The sequence below is a fragment of the Myotis brandtii genome, unplaced genomic scaffold, assembly GCF_000412655.1.
Source record: "Myotis brandtii unplaced genomic scaffold, ASM41265v1 scaffold7, whole genome shotgun sequence".
Lineage (NCBI taxonomy): Eukaryota > Metazoa > Chordata > Mammalia > Chiroptera > Vespertilionidae > Myotis > Myotis brandtii.
The window spans coordinates 779837-786947 of record NW_005370740.1 but is presented as its reverse complement, the minus strand read 5'-3'; the positions used below and the strand labels follow the sequence as shown (position 1 = coordinate 786947).

At 44.9% G+C, this 7111-nt stretch overlaps 1 protein-coding gene across 1 annotated transcript in view; it reads right to left on the bottom strand.

Annotated features, from left to right (window-relative positions):
• The window catches only part of BID (BH3 interacting domain death agonist), a 49955-nt gene extending 49803 nt beyond the window's left edge, over window positions 1-152 (bottom strand). Inside the window, exon 1 of the mRNA XM_005882194.2 lies at window positions 97-152. The gene's annotated coding sequence lies outside the window, so the exon portion shown is untranslated. The remainder of the gene's footprint in view (window positions 1-96) is intronic.
• Window positions 153-7111: the final 6959 nt, after the last annotated feature.

The window sequence follows — 7111 nt, the reverse complement described above, 5'->3', positions numbered from 1 at the left end:
GGGGCGCCTGGAGCCCTGACAGGCCTGGCGGATCAGCCGATATTCAGAGGAGGCGGTGCTTGTCCAGGGAGCCCTCTGGGAAGGTTGGCCACTTACTCCGGCGACGCGGGGATACTTCGCAGTGTTTCTCGAGTGGAACTGCTTTCAGAAGCTCAGGGATGCCTAGTCCCCCGGACGCCAAGATGGAATGAAAGCCCCTCACCAGGCCCCGTGCTCAGATGCCCCCAGGATGACCTAAGCCAGAATCACTTGTGGCGCCAAGAAACAGAAACAGAAACAGGAACGTGAGTTTCTAGAAAGGGTGAGGAAGCAAATAGGACCAAGGAAGTTGCTCTACCTGAACATAAGAATAGAAACTGAACTTTAAAAAAAAAAGACAGAAAGGACATATAACCAAAAATCATCACATAGTTACATTAAAATAATAGAAATCACAATGATTTTCTAATTTCTACCTTTTTTGTATTTTCCAATTGTGAGAGTGAACCAGCGATCTTTTCTGTCAAAGAAAGGAGTTCCCCGCTGTCCTGGGTTCCGCCATTTTGATTTGACCTTCAGATTCTCAGGGGGTCGCCATCTTAGGCTCCGCCTCACCCGCCCCTTCCTCTTCCCGGAGAGACTTCCCGTTTGGGGTGCCTTGCCCATGATTTTCAGCCTGCAACTGAACCCTTCTGAAGAAGTAAATCTGCCTTGCCAATCCACTTTTGAGTGTTTGTCTCATTCCTGTGAAACTGTTGACCAGCGCTTCTAACACAATTATTCTTTTTAAATTGCAGTTGACATGCAATATTATATTAGTTTCATGTGTACAACCCTGTGATTAGGCATTTATGTAAGTTATGAAGTGATCACCCCAATAAATCTGGTACCCATCTGACACCATATATAGTTATTACAATATTATTGACTATATTCCTTATGCTGTACTAATTTGTACTTCTAAATTCCTTCACTTTTTTCACCCGTCCCATCAACCCACCCTCCCCCATCTGGCAACCTTCAAAATGTTTTATATATCTATGATTCTTTTTCTGTCCTGCTTGTTTGTTTTGTTTTTAGTTTCCACATATAAGTTAAATCATCTGACATTTGTCATTTTCTGTCTGACTTATTGCACTCATTACAATACCCTCTAGTTAGGTCCATCCATGCTGCTACAGATGGCAAAATTTCATTTCTTTTTATGGCTGCATCATATTCCATTGTATATATGCCCCACTTCTTTATCCACTCATCTATTGATGGACACTTAAGTTGCTTCCATATCTTGGCTCTCCTAATATATAAAAACCCAGGGTCCGTAATGACTGACCGGAGGCTCCACTGAACACCCCAAGTCAGTCCTGCAGTCAGTGCTGGGTTGCCGTGGCGACCCAGCACTGACTACCAAGGGGACTGCGGATAAGGCCTGCAGAGAGAGGCAGGGTCTGATCCGCAGCCTCTGTGGCAGCTGTCGATTAGCTGTTGCCTCGCTCTTTCTCTCTGGGCTTCGCCAGCAGCCAAGCCTCTGTTTCTCTCCGGGCCTCCACAGTGGGGGGCATGGAGGGGGGCACTGCTGATCAGCCCTGCCTCTCTGATCAGGCCCAGAGATAGGCCCGCAGACACTGACTGGCATAGAAACCAACCAATCAGAACCAAATCTGGGTGAACTGTGAGGATCCAATGGCTGCCTAGGAGGCGAAGCTTTTGACACTGACTGGCATAGAACCCAACCAATTGGAACCAAATCGGCTGGCAGGGGAGGGCAGTTGGTGAGATCAGGCTGGCAGGAAAGAGCAGTTAGGGGTGATCAGGCAGGCAGAGGCAGTTAGGGGCGATTAGACCGGCAGGGGAGAGCAGTAGGGGGTAAGATCAGGCTGGCAGGGGAGGGCAGTTAGAGGCAATCAGGCAGGCAGGGAGAGAGGTTAGGGGTGATCAGGCAGGCAGGCAGGTGAGTGGTTAGGAGCCAGCGGTCCCAGATTTCGAGAAGGATGTCCAACTGCCAGTTTAACTGGCAGTCGGACATGCCCCAAGGGGTCCCCGATTGGAGAGGGTGCAGGCTGGGCTGAGGGAACCCCCCCCTCCAAGCACTAATTTTGTGCACCGGGCCACTAGTTGTAAATAATGCTGCAATGAACATATGAATGCATATGTCTTTTCAATTTAGTGTTTTATTTTATTATTTATTTATTTAGTCTCAAAATATTTAATTTTGTTTTGAAAAGGTTACATTCCCGGCTTCCCTCCCTGCCACATCACTCCAGCTCACCAGCAGTGACACACTCACACCCACACACGTACCTAAGGCCAACAGGCTGTGTCTGCTTCTGCCATTGCCAGTTGGGAAGAGGGAATTTTGATTTAGTGTTTTAGATTTCTTAGGATTAATACTCATGATGGGAATGTTGGTACACTTGAAGTTGTTCCTATCTCTTTGTTGAAGTTCTCACTCAGGTCCTCTATTCTTCCCCTAAATTCATTGTGCATCCTTTTAACCAACAGTTTAAACTCTGCATCTAATAGATTATTTGCCTCCTTTTTGTTTAATTCTTTTTCTGGAGTTTTGTCCTGTTCTTTCATTTGGGATATGTTTCTTTATCTTCTTATTTTATCTGCCTCCCTGTGTTTGGTCCCATGTATTAGATAGAGCTGCTATATCTCCCAGATTTGGTAGAATCGCCTTATATAGTAGGTTTCCTGTAGGGCCCAATGGCACAGCCTTCCCAGTTACCCAAGTTGGGTGCTCAAAGTATGCCCCCATGTGGGCTGTGTGCACCCTCCTATTGTAGTTAAGCCTTGATTGCTTTTGGCACCTCAATGGGAGGGATTTATCCAGGCTGATTGGCTGCAAGGACTGGCCATGACCACCATGAAGCATTTGCTGACCCCAAGGAGCATAACTCCCTTAAGAGGGACTCAGGTAGCCCTGACCAGTTTGGCTCAGTGGATAGAGTGTTGGCCTGTGGACTGAAGGGTCCCAGGTTTGATTCCAGTCAAGGGCATGTACCTTGGTTGCGGGCACATCTCCAATAGGGGGTGTGCAGGAGGCAACTGATCGATGTTTCTCTCTCATCAATGTTTCTAACTCTCTATCCCTCTCCCTTCCTCTCTGTAAAAAATCAATAAAATATACTTTTAAAAAAAAAGAGGGGCTCAGGTACCTGCTAAGTCCACCTCTGAGTGTGTCACTCATGGAGGTGGTGGGTGATGCTTTGGCATGGTCTGAAGCCGTTTACCAGGTGTGCTGGCATTGGGGCTTCCTGGGAGGTGCAGGCCAAGGTCAGCTGCCACTTGTGGCCTGCCTGTGGCCACCAAGCATGAGCTACAAAGCGATCTGCAGATGCCTGCTACTTGTGCCAGGCTTGGGGCCACTTAGCAAGAAAGTACACTGTATGCAGAAGCCAGATGCCAGTTGATTGAGAGGTTTTAGGAAAGTTGGCAGCTTGAGCCAAGACAGGCTGTTTGTATGGAAAAACCACTGGAAACAGGTTGGATAGGCCTGTAAGCTGGGTGGGTGGAAGTCTCAGGGTGGGGCAAAGTGTGTTAGCCAGGTTGATAAAGACATATTGGTCAGATTGGTGTCTACCTGCTAACTCCAGGGATAGGGGAGGGCTTAGGAAGGGAACAATGACCTCTGCTAGAGACACCTGGGAGAAAGCTGCCCCTCCAGCTCTCATTCTGATGCTAAGCAATTTAATTCTTCCCTGTATGTCCCTGGCACCTTTCAAGCTGCTGCCCCAGCACTGGAGGTCAGAGTGAGTGATTTCAAGTAAGTTCATGTGTGGACTCTTTAAGAGGAACACCTGGGACTCCAGCAGCCCTTTGTTTCACTCATCCACAATCCCCACTGGTTTTCACAGTCAGAAGTTATGGGGACTTCTCTTCCCAGCACTGGAACCCTGGTCTAGGGCAGGGGTCCTGAAACTTTTTAAACAGGAGGCCAGTTCACTGTCCCTCAGACTGTAGGAGGGCCGGACTATAGTTTAAAAAAAAACTATGAACAAATTCCTATGCACACTGCACATATCTTATTTTGAAGTAAAAAAACAAAACGGGAACAAATACAATATTTGTATTTGCATGTGGCCCGCGGGCCGTAGTTTGAGGACCCCTGGTCTAGGGGGTAAGGTATGGGGCTGGGACCAATCACTCCTCAGGGGGAACCTCCACTGCCGAGATATTCCTCCCAATTTTTAACCATTACATGTGGGTGTGGGACCAGCCTGTTCCATGTCTCTGACAATCCTACCAGGCTCAAAATGGCTTCTTCTTTATATCCTTATTTATAGGAATTCTGTTCAGTTAGATTTCAGGTGGTTCTCAATAATGGTTGTTCTGTAGTTAAGTTATAATTTTGATGTGGTTGTGGGAGGTTCCAAGTATTGTGTTTACCTACAATTTTTCTTTTTTTGTCAGAGGAGCGCTTATTTCACAGATGAAGAAACTCTTATCTCAGTGCTGTTGAAGGTTCTATCTGCTGTCCTTTCCTTCCTCTCTCTGTTGCTGGCAGCCACCTGAGCCAGGGTCTCATCTCTTCATATCCAGATTATGGCCTTGGTTGGCCATCGAAGGCATGTGCTTTTCATGAGGATGGTCAGCATCAGGTGGTCACCTTATTATTTTTTCTGAATCATTAAAACAGTCTAGCACAATGCTGGTTTCATATATATTCCACAAAATTATACCCTACTCCAAAAGGTTTTAAGAGAATGAGGTAGCCCTCGCCAATTTGGCTTAGTGGATAGAGCATTGGCCCATGGACTGAAGGGTTCTGGGTCGGCTGATGCTCTATCCACTGAGCCAAACCGGTTAGGGCTTAAAATATATTTTTTATTGCTTTCAGAGAGGAAGGGAAAGGGAGAGAGAGGTAGAAACATCAATGATGAGAGAGAATCATCTATCGGGAGCCTCCTGCACACCCCCTACTGGGGATCAAGCCCACAACCCAGGCAGGTGCCCTTGATCAGAATCGAACCTTCACTTGGCAGGCTGATGCTCTATCTCCACTGAGCCAGGGCTCCATTGAAATTTTTTTAATATATTTTATTTATTTTTATTTTGGTGAGGATTAACAAAAACAAAACAAAAAAGCAGAAAACCCAGAAATCAAGCCATTATGTTCAGTTAATATTTGACAAAGGAGGCAAGAACATACAATGGAGTCAAGACAGTCTCTTCAATAAATGGTGTTGAAAAAATTGGACAGATACATGCAAAAAAAAAAAGAATGAGGTAGGATTGAAAGAAAAGTGAAATAAAATCAAGGTAGACAAGACACCTTAAAAAGTATCTACCTTTAATTTACCAACTATTTATTAAGCACCTACTATGTTCCAAGCATCATGCAAGCCACTGGATATAAGAATTTAAAACTCAGTCCCTTCCTCAAGAAGCTTCCTCTTCCTTCCCCAGTTTGCTGGAGCCACAGAATAAGAGCACCAGTCAGCTTTCTTCCTTTAGGAAACATCATTTATGTTTACCCATATACCCATGTATCTATGTCTATACATCTACACCTATACAAAATAAGGAGTGAAACAGAAAGGGCGGGTTCCTGGGGGTCCTTACTAAATTACTTGCTTAACCATTTTTGTTTCTCTCCTCTTTGTTGCTATCATCTGAGTTTTCTGTGCCTGTTTGATTGTTTCCTTTTTTTTTTTTTTTTTTTTTGGTGTTGTTGTTGGTCTTTGTAGTTAGTAACCTGATGTTTCTAAAAACTATTCAGGGACTTCTTCCATCCTGGTCTCTGCATCCGCATTCCATCCTGGGGCTGTTGGAACAAGCTTGTTTCCCTTCACAAGGCACTGCCTCATGCTTCCAGCTCTGCCCAATGTATCACGCTGTCACAGAAATCCTTCCAGGGCCCATTTGGAAATAGATTGATTACTTTGAACATGAATGGTGTGTCTTGGGAAAAAAAAACAAATGAATCAAATGGAAAAATGAATGAACATCATGAAATTTACCTTACCAGCTGGAGACATGACATATTCATGAGTTCCTTGGAGACAATCCTTTTAGAAGAATTCACTATTAAAGAAAGTCTGCAGTTAGGTGGAGTCAGAGTTCAGCTTAAATGTATTTATATCTGAATGGAAAACACCCTCTGAAAGAAAAAGTCTAGAAGTAGAATTTTTTATCTCGTGTGAAGGGCGGTTGGAGTGATGGTGGGCTTGCTGCAGGCATCTCCTCTCAGGCCTTCTCAAGTCTCTCTGATGAGTTTAAGGGGACTGGGCATCTGCAAAAGGTTCTGTTCAGTCCCATTGACATGTATTGGCATCCATTCGGTGTAAGGCATTGTGACATCCTGTGGGGCTATAAGGACAAACAAGATAATGTCTTTAATTCAATTCAACGAGAAAAATAGATGTTTAAGTAAATAAAAGAAAAAGGTTTTGTTTGGGGTTTTCTGGTGATTAAGACTTGCACAACCAGAAGTGCTGCTATCACTAAGTATAGTATGGGGACCACAGATCATGGCCACTTGATTTACAGTTGAGATGCCCACGAGATGAGGGAAATCGGGGTGCCCTGATGTAGGTAGGAGCTTCTTCATGTCAGAGCATCAGGAGAAAGTGACTGACAGGTGTGTGTTTGTCAGCTGCTGGGACCTACTTCTCCATGTTGAGTACATCCTTCCAGGTTCTAGACACGAGTGAGGGGAAGTCCGAATCATTCCATTAGCAACAATATTCACTGGTACTGACCATCCTATGTGCTAATTAGTGGCCATCCTGAAAACCTAATCACCACATAGGATGTTGTGTTTTTATTTATAAAATATTGCAAAGCCATCAAATGAATAAAAAATAATTAATTTGTGAAATGCAACACATTCCTCTGTGGGTTACTACCTATGTAGAGCTTTGCCTGCAGTGGGTTCTCAGGTATGAAATGAATGTTTGAGAGTGGATTTTCCCCAAAATCACAGAGCTGAGTCTGAGCTGGAGGTAGATTTCTCCTACTAACTTGGAAGAAACACTAATGTGAAGAAGCCATGAAAAAGCTCAGGCCCATTGAGCCAAGGTTGGTATAGAATAAAATCTTAAAGGAATGAAATATTTTCACCATCTTTTGCCTGATTCCAAGCTTCGGGGCGGGGGGGGGGGGGGGCAGGCGGGGGGATGGGGGA